Source organism: Passer domesticus, chromosome 7, assembly GCF_036417665.1.
Source record: "Passer domesticus isolate bPasDom1 chromosome 7, bPasDom1.hap1, whole genome shotgun sequence".
In the NCBI taxonomy this organism is placed as follows: domain Eukaryota; kingdom Metazoa; phylum Chordata; class Aves; order Passeriformes; family Passeridae; genus Passer; species Passer domesticus.
In genome coordinates this window covers 35,852,648-35,870,953 of record NC_087480.1, presented here as the reverse complement: position 1 = coordinate 35,870,953, position 18,306 = coordinate 35,852,648, and the positions used below count along the sequence as shown (strand labels likewise).

Genomic DNA, 18,306 nt, shown 5'->3' with positions numbered 1-18,306 from the left:
GCAGCATGGATTAGATCTCTCCAAGTTTGCTGGGATGGAGATACAGCTGTGGACATAAATAGATCCTTTTGGCCAGGGAAGGCTGTGGAACAGCCTTTCCTGGGACTCCAGGCTCAACTCTGGGGCCTCTCCCATCTTCACCGAGTCCCACAGCTCCTTGGGCTGCCACTTCTGAACTGATGAGCACATTAGCAGTTAAGTCCATTTGCAGATTTAAAAGTCAAACCCTGCCACAGGAAATTAAAAGATAATGCAAAGAATTATTTTAAAAAATTAATCTTTATTACTCTCCACTCCCAAGCTGCTAATAAAAAAAATGTGTTCCTCATGCAGTCTCTATAAAACCAGGTTATAAAGCAGAGGAAGAGAGGGAGGCAGATGCTTTAAAAAGGCATCTTTCATCCCTCCACCCTGCCTGCCATAACCATCCATCTGCACCTGCGTGTCAGCTCCCAGCAGTTCCCAACCCAGCCAGCCCCCTTCACCCTGCAAGGTAATTATTCCCCATTTCCATCTGGTCCCCCTTGTCCTCCCTGCTTTACCTCTCCAGGAGATCAGCAATCCCAGGTCCAGACAGCAGTCTAGGAGGTGCTTTAATGGCACACCCTCCTTGCTCCAGGTATCCTGGAGCCCTGTATAAAGCAGGATGAATTACAGCTCATTACAGAAAGGGCAGGCACTTGGGAAGTAAACAACACAGCTATTACAGATGCCAGCAGCAGCTCCACAACACCGGAGCAGGGCTGATACACGCAGGGAACCGTGCCTGAGAGAGAGGTCAAGGAGGCTCAGCAGCTCTCAGAAACCAGTGAAGAGGCTGAGAGGGAGGTGGCAATTGCAAGGGTTTCTTCTGAAAATGTTTCTCTCTAAGGCTGTGCTCAAGAAAGCAGCTCAGTCCTTGGTTTTCTAGCTGGAGCTTGAGCCCATGGAGACAGATGTGGGGCTGCAAACAACTTGTGTATCATGATACCAGGAACAAGTCAGGTTTTGGTAGGACCAATAGCCACCACAACTGAAGAGCGGCCAATTTAGAGATGAAGAAGCAAGAGGCAGCAAACCCACCAGCCATGTCTGTGCTGCAGTAGAAGAAACAGCCACAGATCTGTGTCCCTCTCCAGCCTAGGAGTGTGCCTGGCCAGGAGAAGACCCACCACCACTGCTCCTGCCAAAGCAGCGCCCCTGGGTCTGGTACAAACACAGCCAGGCCAGGAAGGAGCAGGGGGCTTCACAAAAAGAGACATGAGGGACCAAGAGCTGCTGCACTGCATCACAAGCACAGCATGAGAGCTGCTCCATGCCCAGAGCTGGGGCAAAGAAGCTGGTCCTGATGGCTCCATGGGAACTGCAGAGGCCAGCCTCCCCATCCTCAGATGAGCAGCACAAGCACCAAGCCCAGCCTCAGGCCTCCCCAGGCAGCACACAGTGAGTTTATCCCAGTGAGGCAGCCCCACACCTTCTCCTCAGTGGGGATAAAGGGAGCACTTGGCCTTTTCTGGCTCCAGGAGGGGAAGATTCATGTGGGAATGAAGTGGTGGCAAGGAGCAGGTGCCAGGGGTGGTATGGGGTTCGCTGTTATTTGTCTCTGCCCCGATACAGGAAAAGGTGGTTCTGGGTGGCTGCACCGTGAAGGACAAGTCTGGACTCTCATGTTTTCTGTCTTCAATCTTGTTTATTAATTCTTATCTACAATATTTTCTCTCTGCCCCGCCAAGGTCCGCTCAGCAGGGCACTCAAGTGCACTCTCCCCCGCCCACGGGACGGTTGTGTCTTTTATGGTGAAAATTACTATATATTTACCTTTAATTCCCAATACTTTTCACCCTTACTGACAAGTGTACCTTCACCATGAACCAATCCAAAAGTGCCAACATCACCACAGAAAATGGAAGACATGAAAAAGAAAGAAGAACCCAGGACCATGCCCTGAATCCTCCATCTTGTCTTCATGACCCCCCTGTACCTAAATTCTAAAATTTATACTTCACCTTGCAAACACACTATTCACACCCTAAACCCTTCCATTTCCTCATACACAGATGTTTCATCTCTAGATGGATCAAAGTCAAGCCACCAGACACTTTTGGCAACATTCCAGGATCTCCGAGCCCCCCAAGGGTTCTCTTGGCGACTCTGTACATTCAGAGTGATGTGTTGAGTTCCCACAGGGTGGAGGAAGGAGCCAGGCAGAAGCCCAAGCAGGCTGTAACACAGAGAATGAGAACCCCCTGGGAGGGACAGTGCTGCTGCCCGGGACACCTGCAGTCCCCAGCACAGACAGGAGCCCAGGGGGACACCACAGCACAGGTAGGAGGTGGCTTTCTGAGGGGAGGTTGACAGTGACTGATGGTGCCGTGCTGTGCTCTCAGTGATGTAGAAAATTAGAGAGACACCGCTCCAGACACCGGCCCACGTGAGACACTTGTTGTGCCCATCTCCTGCAGTCAGGTGCCTCTCTCGGGAGGGAGGGGGCTCTCCCTCCAGCTTGCAGGCTCATTATTCAGAGTGCTGAACTGGGAACAGCAATGCCATTTCATTCTTACTTCTTTCCTCCCCCCAAAACTACTGGATTGTGTTGTTCTTGGGAGCACTTAAGGCGCTGATTTCCTTGCTCAGCTACTTGAAGGAAAGTTTGATCCTCCTCAACTAGGAAAAAGTAGCCCTTCACTTTTCCTTTCCTCTCCTCAACCAGGAGAAAAAGCCTTTATAAAATATAGGAGCCATTTTCTCAGATGGAAATAGCTTCTTTAAAAACAGTGAGTCATGCTCCACACCGAGATGGATCTGATAGCTGGTGCTCCACTAAAGCAGCCTTGTGCTATTGTCCTCCTGGCAGGATGGTCCCTTCTTGGCTTTCAATCCCTGTGTCATTTAACCAGCTCCTGGTTTATTGTGGCTGCTTTTGTCCTTCCCCTGCTTCTCTGCGAGATGACAAAAGAGTTTTTAAATAGTCCTTAAGTGAGTTTTTAAGAAATCTACATAGGCTTCCATATGAAATGGTGAATCTGGTGGTCTAGGTCAGCACAGGCTGGTCTGTCTTCAGGAGAAGTGTCACACCACAGACAGGACACCACTGGGCCCTTGACTTCAAACAGTGCTGTCCCTCATTAGTAGGCCAGTTTCTTTCCAGACAGACATAGCATCTGAGCTCACATTCCTCTAGTCCCAATGTTTCCATGCTGGTCTAGAAACGGTAGAGGAACCTCTCTGACTGCTGCCCAAACAGGCCTTACAGTCCTGCAGCCAGTCATCCTTCTTCAAACTCCCCAGAGCTCCAGGCACCCACACCAACCCAGGCTCCTCCACTTGGCAAGCGTGGCTAGAGGAGACTGCCAAGAGGCTGGAATTGGGACTACCACCTCTGGAAAGGGCAGGGAAATGGTTGAGTTTCCTTCATGCACCAAACTGAGCCCCTGGTTTCTCCTGCCACCTCTCCAGCTTGGGACAGCTAGCCTTGTTCTCATGGCGAAAGGGCAGGCTTCTTTTTTTTAGCTCTTGGGTATCTCATGAACAGCTTCAAATTCCCCTGCTCTGAGCCCATCACCCAGCACAGATGTCCAGGCTCCTGCACTAAGGAGCCCCTCCCAAGATGACAGCAGCTAAACCCAACCCTGCTTGTCTTCTTTGTTGGAAGGACAACGATGCCACCAGGGCACCACTGCTGCAGCCCTGCCAGCGCTCTGAGCATCCCTTGGGTCACAGGGCAGAGGGCTGGCCACAAGCAGCCAACACCAAATTCAACCCAAAGCCTGAAGCACTCAAGAAATCCCTACAGGAAGAGGATTTGGAAGAAAGCATTGCTCTTCCTCCCTCCCACACATCCACCACAGAGTGACCCCAGTGCCTCCTACCAGTTTTCCCAGTGGTAGTTAGTCATCTGCCCTTTGGAAGCCCCTTCTGGGGGTGCAAAACAAATCCCCACACATCCCCCCTTTCTCCATCTGTTAATGGCTTCCCTCCACCCAGGCTGAGCCTCCCCCAGCCTGAGCTAATGGTAGGAAATTAGCATTAAAATGATGGTTTGCTATTAGCGGTGCCTCAGCGCCCCATCACGCTCCGGGAACACCAAATGACAGGCTGTGATTTCCCCACCGCGGCGCAGAGGAGAAGCAACCACGGCAGCCAGAAGTGCAGGAGATACCCAAGGAAAGTTTTCGGCTCATCCCTCCCACCCCAGCAGCCCTTTTTCCCTTCTCCATCCCCGCCGTGCTCATCCACCGCGCAGGCAATCCTACAAACAGATGGCACCTGGGCAGGAAAGCAGACAAATTGGCTCTCACCTGCAGGAGCACTAAGAGCTTTCAAAGCAGACGAGCACTCGCTCGCCAAGAGCCCCGCGGGGTGGAAATGCTGCAGAAGCTGCCATCGTGGCTTCCTCGTGGCTCGGCAGCTCCTGCTCCCTCCTCGCCTGGTTGCAGGTGTGCAGCTGGCTCCTCGTGGGAGCTGGTGGCAGGAGGAGGCTGTTGGTGTGCCCCGAGTCCAATGGAAGAAGCAATTCAGGCTGGGCATCGATGGAGCGATGCTTTTTTCTGTGTCAGCACAACGCTTTGGTTTGGTGGGCTTGCAGCCTGCAGCGAGAGGGTTTTTGTGGGTCCCCACTGAACATCCATCTGCTTGGCGAGAAATGAGCTCAGCTCAAGCTGCCTGCTCTCTCTTCCTGCCAAAGTGGGGGTCTGCCCTCCCAGAAACGTCCCCTCCTTGACCAGGTAACAGTGGCAAGAGCGTGGATGGACAGACTCATTTCATTTTCTGCCTTCCTGCTCCTCTGAGCCCACCTGGCTGTAAGCTCCTCTGCACATAGGGGTGAGGGAAGCAGCTCACATGCCAGCCCGCAGAAAGCCAGGAGGCAGCAGCAGCTCAGCAAAGCCATGGGTGTCAGGGCAGGCTGTCACCTCCCTTTGGGCACCTGAGTGACCCTGCAGCTACACAACATACATACAAGAACTCCTCCTTGCAGAGCCCCACGGTGCTGGGAGAGGGGACACAGTGAGGCTGAAATGTGCAGGAGCAGCTGGGTGCTTTCAGGGATCTCATGTGGAGTCGTGCACCACTGCTGAAAAATTCCAAAGCTGCATTTTAAGACCTTTAAGGGGCTTAGGTCAAACTGGTGACCAGCAACAGGACCCAAAGGAACAGCAAGAAGCTGTGTCAGGGGAGGTTTAGGGTGGGTATTAGGAAAATGTACTTCACCCAGAGGGTGACTGGGCACTGGAACAGGCTCCCAGGGCAGTGGTCGTAGCCACAAGCCTGCTGGAGCTCAAGGAGTATTTGGACAATGCTCTCAGACACATGGTGGGATTGTTGGGGTGTCTTGTGCAGGGACAGGAGTTGGACTCAATGATCCTTGTGGATTCCACCTCAGGATAGTCTACAATTCTACAAAACAATGCCCTTCCCTCTACCTCATCCTTGACTCTCTTTAAATGTACCTGGACCAGCAAGTGTCCTCAAGGCCCAGCCTGCCAAATGCACTGTCATGGGCCTAAGAAGTGGGATGCAAAAGGCAGAGAGGAAAGAACAGTAGTAAAAAGCAGGATTAAAAAGTTTTCCCTTTCCCCAGCATTCCCATCAGCAGCTGAGATGTGAGTGCAAGGAGAACTCATCTGATGATGGATGAGAGAGAACTGATCCTTGGTAAGGCAGAGCAGGAGCAGAAGGAAGCACTGCTCCCAAAAGTGATTCTCACACCTCCTTGGGATAACAAAAACAACCATGAGAAGCAGCAGAAGCCCTTCTCCCTGCACGTCTGGAATTCATCTCCAGCCTGTCAGGGGGACCATGACCCAACCACACATTTGTATATTCACTGAGCCGTACACCCAGCTCAGGCAGACTCCTGACAGATGCAGATGGGAAAGCCATTTTTCATAAAGTGAGGGGGAAAAGGGAGCAACAAAAAACAGCAAAACAAAAAAAAAAAAAGGCTCAGGCATCAGATGGAAAAGATACAACAGGATCAGGGCCGAGAGAGAAGCAGAGTCAGATTAAACTTTTGGATCTTTAAGCACACTAAGAGGCCAGTTCCCCTTCCTCTGTTTTCTGCTGTGGCCTGGCAGCAGCAGGTACCTTCATCCTTTTCTCCATAACCAGCTGAAAAATGAACACTGGACCCAGAATAACACCAAGGCTTTGCTGAACTGGCCCTTGGGGACAGATGCTGGCAGAGGGGCTGGGCACAGGCACTTTCCTACAAGATCAGCTCCTGCTCAGAGGAAGGGAGAGGCAGCCTGCAGAAAACATGAACCATTAACATGTAAGCCTGCCCCTCAGACCCAGACCCAGCCTAGGCCTGGCCCTGAAGGGCACAGGGGCCCCCAGGGCTGTGAAGGGACATCCCTGGCATACCTGTAGCCATGATATTTTATGGAAAATCCTTTCCTAGGATTTTTCCCCTCCTGAGAGCTGAGTGCCTCAGGAAAGAAATGTAAACAATAACTGTGTGCTGCTGTGGAATGCAACAGGTGCATCTTTCATTGGTCCATGTGGATTGTTTTCTATTGGTGACCAACCACAGCCACCTGTGCCGAGGCTGTGAGCAGGCACAGGATTTTGTTATGCATTCTATTCTATTCTATTCTATTCTATTCTATTCTATTCTATTCTATTCTATTCTATTCTATTCTATTCTATTCCATTCCATTCTTGTTCTTTGTAGCCTTCTGAGCCTTCTTCTCTCTCTGTTCTTTTAGTATAGTTTTAATGTAGTATTTTAATATAATATATAACATAATAAATCAGCCTTCTGAGAAAAATGGAGTCAAGCCTCGTGTCCCCACACTTGAGCATCCAGCTCAACACACACCTCCTGCTGGCACAAGCCTGCCATGATGGCAAACGCTGCAGCTTCCAATGGCCCCAGTTTGTTCCAGGCAGTGACAAGGGGTGTCCCTGTGTCCCAGGTCACCGTGCAGCCAAGAGGCAGCAGTGACAGGGAGCCAGTGACCCAGCCAGCAGGAACTGCTGCTCAGCACAGCAAATGCTGTCCCCTGAGCAGCACGAGGGCCTGCCCTGCTCAGCACCAGGGGCCAGCAGGGCCCGACACCAGCCAAGGGGAAGGGGAAAGGGAAGGGAGAATTACCCTCATGGAGGGAAAGATTTCACCTCTGCCAGTGACATTCTGCTGTTGTCACCGCCAGCCATAACATCACCCTCGTGATGTGAAATCTGAGCTGACAGGGATACAGGAAAGGAGCTGAGAGGGCAGCAAACCCTGCCCAGCCCTCTCTGTAACCCCAAATCTCCCGTGGCTTCCAGCCTCTGCACAGAGCACAGCCAGCACCTCATTACCAGGTTACTAAACAAGTGGATACTCCTTCTCCAGAGCCATGGAATTATATTTTCTTGCACTTATTCATCCTTCTGGACAACTCCGGGGAGAATTTCATTTTGGTCCCTGCTGCATCCTCTTTGTTTCTGAAATGAGAAACAGATGTAGGGGCTCACAACTCCTTTGCAAAACAACACATGCAGCCATAACCTGGAGTCACCAAAGCCTGAAGAGCTTCTGGTGAGAAAGTCCAGGGGCATCGAGCCCCACTGATCCCTGCTGCCTGAGGCATTTCCAGCTGATTTTTGTTCTCTTTGTCCCAGGAAAAGGCAAGCACGGGGCTGGGCAGCAAGGCTTGGTGAAGGTTACTGCTGAGACCTGGTAGAAATGTCATCCAGCAACACGTTTCAAGAAAGATTCATCCCCAAGCAGCCTGGCTCCATAATAAAAGTGTCAGAGCAGCTGACTTGCTTCCCCCCATTCTCACTGCATACAGATTTATCCCGTCTCAGGTCTCTCTGCCTCCATAAGCCAGCACGTGCCTTTCCTTTCAATAGGCTGGCAGTGAAACTCAGCCAGCTGAGGTCGTAGGAGAAAAGGGAATACAAGAAAGGTGAAGGCATCATAGGGGGGAAAATGCTCAGGAGCCACGTTTTCCTCTCAGTTCTGAAATGGAGGAGGGCAACATGAGAGGTAACTTAGCAAGACAATGCTCCAAAATTACAGCAGCCATTTGTTCTGATGTTCCAAACCAATTCCCTAGCTGGCAGCCTCTGTCACCTCCCTCTCAGGGAGCTCAAATCCCATTCCTGATAAAACCCATCCCAAAAGGCATAAACATCTCCGAGCCTTCACCCTCCCAGCCAGGGAGCTCCTTCTCAGAGGGCTGTGCCTGTGCTGGGCACCCAGGGAGAGTGAAGAGCAGAGATGGGGCTCCCTCTGAGTCCGTGTCTCAGGGAGTCTCACTGAGAACTAGCTTACCTTCACACAGAGATCTGATGTTAATGCAGCACCACAGGCAGCCCCTGAGAGAGAGCAGTCTGCAGGGAATTTAAAAAAATAGAGAGAGAGATATTAATGGTCCTTTGCAAACAACTAAAAATACCCAGAATGGCCAGAGTTCCTTTTGGATTTTTTCTTTTCTTCCCCCAACTTACGCCCAAAGGAATGTGCCACACAAATTAAAATTATTTCCCTCCAACCTGCAAGATAGGAGCAGGCAAGGCATCCTTCAGCTGTGAGTGAAAGAGACGGAGCCTGCCTTTGTCAGGAGCACGCCAGCCCCGGGGAGGTGAGGTGGTGGGGGACGGCAGACAGGGCTGCAGGGATCCTGCTGGTTAATTCCCATTAACTGGGACAGACAGGTCTGTGCCAGGCACCCAGCTGGGGTCCAGGGGCTGTTTCATCAACATCAATAGCAGAAGTGAATCCTGGGCACCTCAACTGCCTTGGGGGGATGCAGAGCAAGAGCAAAGAGCTGTGGAGCAGCTTTCCATGGAGCAGAGGAAGCCCCTACTACCACCAAGGCAGTGCTGTTAAATTTGCAAAATGCATTGCAGGAGGCAGAGGCTGTGGTACCTCCTGGCCCACGGACACCGTCACCCAAGGACAGTGTTTTTCTGGCCCACACCCCCTCAGGTGTGTGCCCCAGCTCATGTTTTCTCCTTTCAGTCAGGAGAGACAGTTTATTCCTAGCAGTGAGAGCTCATAGGTAGGAGGACAACCAAGACCACCCCCAGCAGACTATAAAAGCAGCGCTGTGTCACAGCTGCTCCTCACATCTGGATGCAGACAGCACTGAGAGCAGTGCAGCTGGCCCCTCAGTCAGCACTCCCTGTCCTGTTAACACCAGGCAGGCCAGAGGTCTGGCAGCCGAGGTGAAGGGCCACTTCATCTCCATCATGTTCTCCTCTGCTAATGAAAATGTTTCTCCAGCGTGTCCTCGGGAAGGTTTCCTTCAGCTCCAGCCCTCATGTGATTGAAGGCTAATCTCTGTTACTCTTGGCTGAATGGCAGCCCACGAGGAAGGTGATGGATTGTGTTTCCCTTCAACTCGACATTTAATGGTGCTGGCAGAAGAAGAAAAAGCACCAGATGTTTCTGGACTGCAAGTGAACTCCTGCCAAAACACTGAGAGGTCAGGGGGCCTCACACGGCCTGGCACCCCTTTAAATTGCAGCCTGCTTTGAAAGGCCACTTGGCTTGCCAGCATCCTCCCTTCCAGAGGCAGTCCAGCTGATAGCAGTGGCCACAGGAGGCAACATGTCCTGTGTCACCTCGTGGGACATGACTGGCCTCCAGTGCACTCCCCATCATCAGCCTGGTCAGCACTGGGGTCTGGGAGAGAGGCCAAGTTCTAGAGTGCAGACTTTTTGGGAGGAAAGCTTGTGACAGAGGCTCAGCACTCACAGGTTCCTTTGGCTGGCTCCAAGCTTGGCCACTGAAGCCTCAAGATGGGAAATTTTTCCATCTGCGATCCTTTTAAAATGCTTGGAGACCTCCTGATAAAAAAAAAAACTGAGAGAAAAATCAGGCTTACAATCCTCTTGCTGCTTGCACTCAAGGAGACACCTGGCTCCACAATACACTTTCTCCTCTGTTCCACAGCTCTGCAAACACATTCCAGGCCATCCCCACCACCTGCTGCTCTCCTGCTGTTTCTCCCCTCACTGGAACCACACAATTATCTATCATGGCACTCTGCCCCCTCTATCTGCAAAGCTTTGCAGTTTTTCTCCTCCTTTTTTTGCCCCTATAAAACCACTATCAGCATTTGTTGAGGACATCCAAACACAACACATGTTTGCTTTCCTTTCTCCCACTAGCACTGGTTGTGTGGTGTTTACCATGGACCACACAAAAGCTAAACCTGGAGGAGGGGAAGAAGGAGAAATTAAGAAAACACAGTGGATGAAAAAGTAAAAACTCCCAATTACTGGCAATTATTTCTACTTGATCACCCACTGTGCACTGTGCCCAGACACAAATCACTCTTGGCAGGGTGGCACAGCTCGTACCTGCACACACAGTGCACAGGCTGTTTGCTGAAGGTATTCCAACCTATCTGGGCACCTATTTGGGCTGAACTGGCTCCAGCCTTTCTGAGGGTCTCATACATACCAGTCAAATCAGAGGTGATGCTCTCCTCCCCTCCCAGATCCGTGGTCCAAGTCCTGGAGCAGAGGCAAAGCACCTTTTTGGAGCTGATTGCCCAAGGGATGTCCATCCTCATTCCCAGACTCACCTGTCTGGGTTCCCTGGCAGTTTTCCCTTCCCGGGAGGCATGGCAGCTACAGAGAGCAGTTGCAGGCAGCTCAGCTCTGCCAGAGGTGCCTTCCCCACCCCGGGAGGACACGCTTTGCTCCCCGCCAGAGGGAAGGCGCAGGCACCCAGCAGTGGAGGAGGCACTCAGCCAGCCACTAATGCTTCCCACTGTCTTGGAGCAAAGGGAGGGATTAGCTTTTATTAGCTCTTATGAAGAGCACATCACTCCTGCCCTTTCCTCCCCTCACAAGGCTCAAGCACAGCCTCAGCTGTGCTGCAAGTGAAGCAGAACCAGCTTACCTACGTGCTGCTGGCCCCAAACCCCTCCTGGGTCTTGTGTAAATCTTACAGATCTTAAATCTTAGGCAAGCGGGGAGTTAGGATGGAGCACTCCTCCTAAGGGTGCTGCAGGTGCTGCCCAGAAGTACTTTAAAAAAGATAGATGCTTGGCTTTTCCATCTGGATCTCCCAGTTGGCACCACGCACGGCCTGGAGGAGGGCATGGTCTCGGTGCCAGCCAAACCAAAGCCAAGGCACAGTCCCCAGAGCACAGATCCAGTCCCGGGGCTGCTGTTTGAGAGGTGGTCCGTGGTTTTCCTGCCGAGCCCCCCTGCCACAAGCAGCATCCCTGACCCCCAGCACCCAGCAGGGCTGAGGGATGCTGCTGCTCCAGAGAAGTCTCTCTGAAGTCGCTCTGGGGCTTGTTAGCAGGGTGATAAAGGGGATGAATGGCCTCAGAGAAACGCTCCGTCTCCTGCTGTGGCATTCATTATCCTTTAGCCGGGCGATTCCTCACGGCAGCCAGCAGCTCTGGGCTGGCTCCTTCATCCTCGGCGGGCTGTTTTCCACAGGGAAACCCTCTCTCGCTGCTCCCCCGGCACAGCGGAGTGCTCGGAGCCCATCACCTTCCTCCCACCCCTCGGCGCTGCTTTCCCGAACACCAACCCCGTGATCCCAGCTGCCCCCGTGCCCGGATCTGCGCCTTTTCAGCCCCATTTCCCCAGCAGTGCAAGGCATGTGCCATCCTGCTGCATCTCCTCTGCCCACTCCCAGCAACTTCTGACACTGCAAACAGATTTCAAGCTGATGTGACAGAGCAACGGAGGTCTTGGAGACAGTCAGAGTCCATAAATTTCATGGGAACAGACTACCAACCAGAGGACAGACGCTATTAGCACCATCCAAACTGTGGTGTATCATCCCTTATTAGACACCAGACAATTTGTGTGGGAGAGATGCTATAAATATCCCAGGAAAGGGAGATGCTCCATTCAGCACAAATAACTGACTGGACACCAGAGACTCCACACCCAAACTTGTACATGCAGAGAAGATGAGGTTTGAGGGATGCCACTGCACATGGTACCAACAGGAGAAGGTTTGGCTGATAGGAGAGCCAGCCAGCTAAGACGGCATGTGAGCCTTTGGAAAGCCCATGGAAATGGAATGTGTGCCCTTCCCTTGTGCTTCTTCGAGAGACCAAGCTGAAGTCCTGCATTTCCAGCCTTAATTACCCTCCCAGAGCTATGGATGAGTCCAGCTGCTGCCTGAAGGGAAGTGACATGCTCCAAGCAGCTCCCTCACCCCCACAGCTCTGCCATTGCCTCTCCACTGCACGGACAGAGATTTCACCTTCCAGAAGGACGTTTCACCCCCAGACTGCTGCCAGGAGATGCCAGGAAGGCAGCCCAGAGTCGGAGCAGTGCCTGGTGAGCTCCCAGCAGCATCACTTACACACCGAGCTGCCCTTTAGCTGTTGGCTGATGGGTGGCACCTGAGAGGGAGCCCATTCCTGCACACTCCTTGCTGCCCCAGCACAGACCTGCCAGTGCCAGCACGGGGCTGGCAGGCAGCAGCATGGGTGTCCTTCCCCCAGGAGGAAGGAGTGAGCCTCAGAAACCCTTTTCCTTCCTTCTGAAGGGGATACAGCAGCCTCCTGCTTCTCCCTGGGAGTCAATGTTCTCACATCTCCAGTGTGATACGACCCAGCTCAGGCTGAGCCCAGCATTTCAGTGCTGTCTGCCCCCCTGTCACAAAGCCAAACCCTGTATGCAATTTGGGGATGGAGCAGGGTGATCCCTGTGCTCATTTAGGATCTGCACTGCTAACCCAGTCCTTATCTGTTCCAGTGTCATTCCCAGCCTCAGGCATTCCAGAGCCCTGGCAGAAACTGAGGAGTGAGAAATAACCTTTTTCCCTCCAGCTCATTTGTGACACTATCCCAGCTGGCCAGACACGTTCTGGGACTTCTCTGATTCACCTGGTAAAGGTCAAGTCCCAGGAGGTGCCTTCAGCCTGGTGGATCACGTCTCACTTGTACCTGTGGGGCTTCAGCTCCACAAAAGACAATTTAAACATGTGCTACAGCACATCCTTTACTCAAAAAAAAAAAAAAAAGAAAAAAAAGAAAAAAAAAGAAAAAAAAAGAAAAAGAAAAAAAGGGATTTACACTCCAGGGGTGGTGACTCCCTGTTCTGCCCGACAAAAGGAGGGATGGGGACTGAATTCAAGCTTATGTTCATTAAAATAGAAGGGGGGAAAAAAAAGAAAATCCAGAAATCCAGGCACTCTATCCTAATTGTTGTGATCCAACCTTTCACAGTGTTACACTGAGCTGAAGGGCCGCACCTGAAAGTGTGCCAAGAGCGGCATGAAATGTTAATGTTGCAATTAAAACAATATGAATATTGCAGCACTGCTCTGCTGCTTCCCATCCACTGAACAATTCTCATTCAATAGAAGTCAAGTTACATTTCAGGAAATAATGAGGTCTGCTAATTAAGTCTGGCCTAGGAAGACAGCAGTCTTAAAAAGAGAAAAAAATATTCAGATCCCCCCAAAATGTGTACATTTGCTGCTTCTTACCTGCCAAGGGGAGTCATTAACGCCAGGATCACAGGTCAGCCCCACTGTCTGATTGCACACACCTAGAGGAAATTCTCTTTGTAATGATAAAATGCATAAGTCATGACCTGCCTTGTCCCCTGGGCGAGCAGGGAGTGCCAGTCTGGCAGGTCCCACACTCTGAGTGCACAGAGCAGGTCCCTGGCAGTGAATGCCACTCCCAGGCTGGGCTGGAGAGAGCCAGAGCGGGCCCTGAGGGGCTGAAGGCAGCAAACCACATTCAGCTGACACAGGGCAGATCCCAGATTATACACAGGGAAGGGAATTTTCCTCCACAGCCCTTCACACAACTGAGTGACAGTGACACTGGCTTGAGCTGGTGGAAGCCACAGGGAGAGGGACCACTGGGACAGTCCTGGAAGGACAAAGACCTGTCAGGATCACCTTGTGGTTTAACTCTAAAAAGAGGCAACAGAGGATCCCCCTGTGCTGCAATAACGTGAGGACACAGAACAGTCCAGAGACAGGAAACATTGGGTTCCAGGGATCCCAAAGGAAATTAATATCATCACACTGCTCCCGTGGCTTCCCCACCCTCTTGTTTTCCATAATATTCCCAAATTTCTTTATCTGTGACAGGTGTTGGGGCTGCCATCGCGTCTCCTGTGTTCCTCCCAGCCAGATAAACTGCAAGGAGGGGTTGGGCAGGGAGGTTCCATCAGCATCAGTATTCCATGGGAAGAGCAGAACACTGGGAACAGGTCCACCACAGGTCATCCTGCTGGTTTGATGACTTTTTTTTTTTAATGATGTTGTGTTTTCTCTTTCTCAGAGTTTCAGGAACACCCAAGAACACTCATCCTCCAGGCCTGAACCCCACCATCAGCCCCAGCCTGACCGACCCACATGGGGCTGTCTAGGGGACACAGAGGAGCTTGCTGTGCAAAGAGGGGGCTACAGCAGTGCAAACCTCTCCAACCCCTCCCCAAACTCCAAAGGAAAACCCATCCAGTGGCAGGGTGAGGGAGGCCAGTGGAGTCCTGGTTCAATCCTTGGCCTCTGCTGATGCTCAAACCTCAGCCTGTCTTTAATACAGACAACCTTCCTGCTAAGATCCAGAGGCTGAGCCATGCTAATCAAACCTGGCAACACAATGATCCAAATCAGGGGGAGCTCAAAGCATTCAGGAAGGAAACATGTCATTTGAAAGAGGAGAAAATTCCAGATGAACAGACCAGAAAGGACTTTCCAGGTCCTGGACTGTCCTAAGGGACTTGGGTACCATTTCTATATCCATCTGTAGGAAATAAACCAGTTTTGTCATCAAGGCACAGCCAGGGGGATTTGCCCACCTTGTTGCCACCAGCAGCAGCTCAGTTTTGAGGATGAGTAGGTGGTCTGCTCCCATCAGACCACTTCTCACTCTATTTCCAGACGAGCCAGCACTCGCTGCTACCAAGTGTCTGTTCTGCAATAAAGAGCAATAAACATGCCAGAGTAATTAATGTCTTAACAACTTATTACAATCCTCAGATAATTAATCACAAAAGCTAAACATGCTGTCTCACCCTCCTAATGTGTTAATGCTCTAATTATTATGCCTCAATTAAGGGAAAGTCAGCGCTCCTTGCTTGGAAGTGCATGTTTAATAAGGGCGCCTGAACGGAGGCGAGCTGGAGTGGGGAGCCAGGGGGTGAAGGGGGTGAAGGAACAGGACACCATTTTTAATGAGGTTTCATGGGTGGCTCGGGGCAAAGTATTGACAGCTCCTCTCTGGGATCTCACACACGACTGCACGTGTGGCTGGGGGCCATCTGTGGTGGCTCCGTGCTCCGCTTCCCTCCGGGCTATTTATGGGAACAGAGAGCTGGAGATGAGCAGTCACAGCATGGATCTGGCCAGCACCAGGCAGCAGGGGTGGCAGCAGTCATTGGAGGAGTGGTGGTCTCCTCTATCCAGCCCATTTCTTGCTCTATTTCCACACAGACTGGCCCTTGCCAGCACTCCTGACCCCCCAAAGCCTCCCCACTGCCCAGCCTCTCCACCCAGTCCTGTTTCCATGGTACTCCTTGCCTCCAATCAAGCTAACTCTGGGACACCCGTGGAGGTGTTAAGAACAGCCCCCAGAAACTGGGATCACTCTTGGGATGTGACACATCAGCTCATCTGATTTCAGCCACTGCCTGGAGGTTTTCCACAAGTCCCTGTTGTCTGAGGGAACAGAAAGCCATGTCTCAAAGAGCACACACTTTAAAAATGCTTGGCTTATACATGGGGAAACTGGAGGCCAAAAAGGTATTCTGCAGGGGACTTGTGGTGGTTACCAGCCATGAAACTGCCTTCCTGCCTAGCTCTGAACCTCACTGGGTGCTGGGAACTTCAGAAAGAGGTTCTTGGTGAGGAGGAGCTTGAGCAGACCCTAAAGCTGATGTAGGGACTGGACCCCTCACCATGTGACAGCAGGAGATGCTGCTGCCCTCAAGACACAGCTGTGCATCCATAGGATACTTGTGTTTGGGAAAGACTTGTGAGACAAAGTAAAGTCAAGGCAAAAAATGGCATCTCATCCATCCCACCCTGCAGAAGCAGTGACCCTAAAGAGCAAAGGAATCATGGAACTGGCACTGGAATCAGGGAACTCTGCAATGCAGCAGGCGTGGGAAGCAGGAACTGGGATAGCCAGGCTCCAGATCTTGGTACCAGACAAAAAGCTGCAACAGAAGAATGGCTGGAGCCCAAGTCTCCCAAAAAAAGCCTATAAAAACTTTTTTTTTCCAATAAAAAAACTCCCCCGCTGAATGAGGTCTTCACACACAAGAAAACTCTTCCTGAACCAGCCTGGTTTTCTGTTCCATCCAAGCCTTTTTAAATTTCTCAGACAAATGAATCACCAGCAGCATTTCCAGCCTAGGTTTGACTGCAAAACGATTGCATTTCTCAAAGAAATAACACACTGTGTAGGTTTGGATGGTTCCCTCTGAGGAATAAGGGAGAGGGAATAAGAAACAAAACAAAGTAAAGCAACCTGGAGGGAACATGAATTTTAAAACCCATGAACAGTTTTAGATTTCAAATAATCTAAATAAAAAAAAAATGGCTCACATAGTTACTTCCATAAAAATAATTCTGTCACCCCGATTCTTTGGTGATGTGTCATGAAAAACAAAAGAAAGCTCTCCACCTCTGAGACACCAACCTGACAGCAGCCTGACTGGTGAAAAGGGGCTGATGCCTCCCCACAGAGGCAGCCTGTGGATTCCCACAGGGCTCCAAAAGAAGATTTGTGTGTTGGATCTCTCTCCACACTGCTCTGTTCCAGCAAGAGGCGTGACCTGTCCAGACTCTCTCTTCACAGAGGGTAATTTCAGACATCCAGCTCTAGTTCCCTGCACTGGGCTGGAGGCATCACAGCTCCTTACCTCAGCAGCTCCACTTGGCTCTGTGAGTTCTGCATGGACATTCCAGAACCCACCCAACCTGCAAAACCTGACCATCCAGGGCAGGACCATCAGAACCACTGAGCTCTGAGCAAACACAGCCTCATTGGGAAGATATACAAGGGATATAATATTTTTTGAGGAATTAAAGGATATTTCTGCTGTTGTTTTCAGTGACTTGTGGAGCAGAAAGTTTTCTATGGATGTTGGCATCTGCACTGAAGGTGCTCAGACTCTTGCCTTGTTTTTTCCCAACTCAGAATCCAGCTCCTTCAGACACTGCAAGAAAGTGGCTGACTGCTTTTGTACCTCTTCTTTCTCACCAGTACCATCACCTCTTCTCACCAGTTCCATCACCACCACCAGTCACCTGAAAATATGGGGCACTACTTCTATTCTGGGGCTGGAAATTTTGATTAGATTTGACTTTGATTAGATTTGACTTACTCCACACTTGTGTCAAGTCTGCTGAATGTCCAGTACCAAACATTCTGGAGAAGTTGCCTGGCTCATCTTAGCATGCTGTGGGGTTGGAAAAAGCTGTTTACCTAGAAGAGAGCAGTAACACACAGCCGTGCCTCTTTACACCTTTCCCATCTGAACTTAGGACGAGTTTCTTGGAGCAAGTCACTGCCCCAACAGCCCAGGATCTGCTCCCAAACCAGCTCACACAAAACACATTGCCAGAGCCCTGAAGCAGGGCTTGAATGGGGAGGGCAGCCTCTGCAGAAGAGCAGATGAATAACAAGAATATATAAAACATATAATGACTGTCAGAAAGAAACCAGCATCACTGCTTCCCAGAAAAAGACAGCCAGCCTGAGGGGATTAGAGGGCTGGACCATAAAGTTGGTGCCAAATGAGCCCAGATGCTCCAGTCCCAGCCCTACAGCCTCTCCAGCAAGACTTTTCTGAACTCAGCTTACCCCCTCCCTCTGCCCCCTGCCTTTAAGACAGTGTGCAGCACGACAGCTGGGAAACCCAATCTGGTCCAAATTATGTTACAACCCTGCTGGTTTTTATTCTTGTTTACCAGCATTAATTTTAATGGCTTTCCCTACATTAGCTTTGTCCTGAACCAGTTGGAGGAAAATTCCTACTCACTTGCCTTCTGGAGAACAGACTGGGTAATTTTCCCCTGTCATTTAACAGCCTGCCTGGGTTGCTCAGGAATGACAGCCACCCTGTGTGCTTCGTGGAGGGCAATAAACTCCCCAAGGCTGGGGAGGAGGATTTACATATCCCTGAATACACTGCCCATTCTTTGTTCACTCTGGGTCTTGGCTGGTGCTGGCCCAGCAAGTGGAAATTTCTTCCTCCTGTTCAGCATGGGAAGGAACTTTCTGAGCCTGATGGAAATTTCTTCCTCCTCCTTTTCAAGGGAACTACAGAGCCTGCACCAAGGATAAGTAATGCTTCCAGACAAAGTGGCCACCTCCCCAAGCCTGGGCAGCTTTGGGCTGGGTTTGCCAGTGGCCAGTTGAGTCTCATTTTCCC

At 51.1% G+C, this 18,306-nt stretch overlaps 1 long non-coding RNA gene across 1 annotated transcript in view; it reads right to left on the bottom strand.

Moving 5' to 3' along the window:
* Positions 1-1,055: 1,055 nt before the first annotated feature.
* The window catches only part of LOC135304843 (uncharacterized), an 86,105-nt gene continuing 68,854 nt past the window's right edge, over positions 1,056-18,306 (bottom strand). The window contains exons 9-13 of the long non-coding RNA XR_010366064.1: positions 14,725-14,840; positions 13,394-13,455; positions 8,246-8,304; positions 7,285-7,410; positions 1,056-4,565 (exon numbers count right to left, since the gene is read on the bottom strand). This is a non-coding gene — a long non-coding RNA (uncharacterized LOC135304843). The remainder of the gene's footprint in view (positions 4,566-7,284; positions 7,411-8,245; positions 8,305-13,393; positions 13,456-14,724; positions 14,841-18,306) is intronic.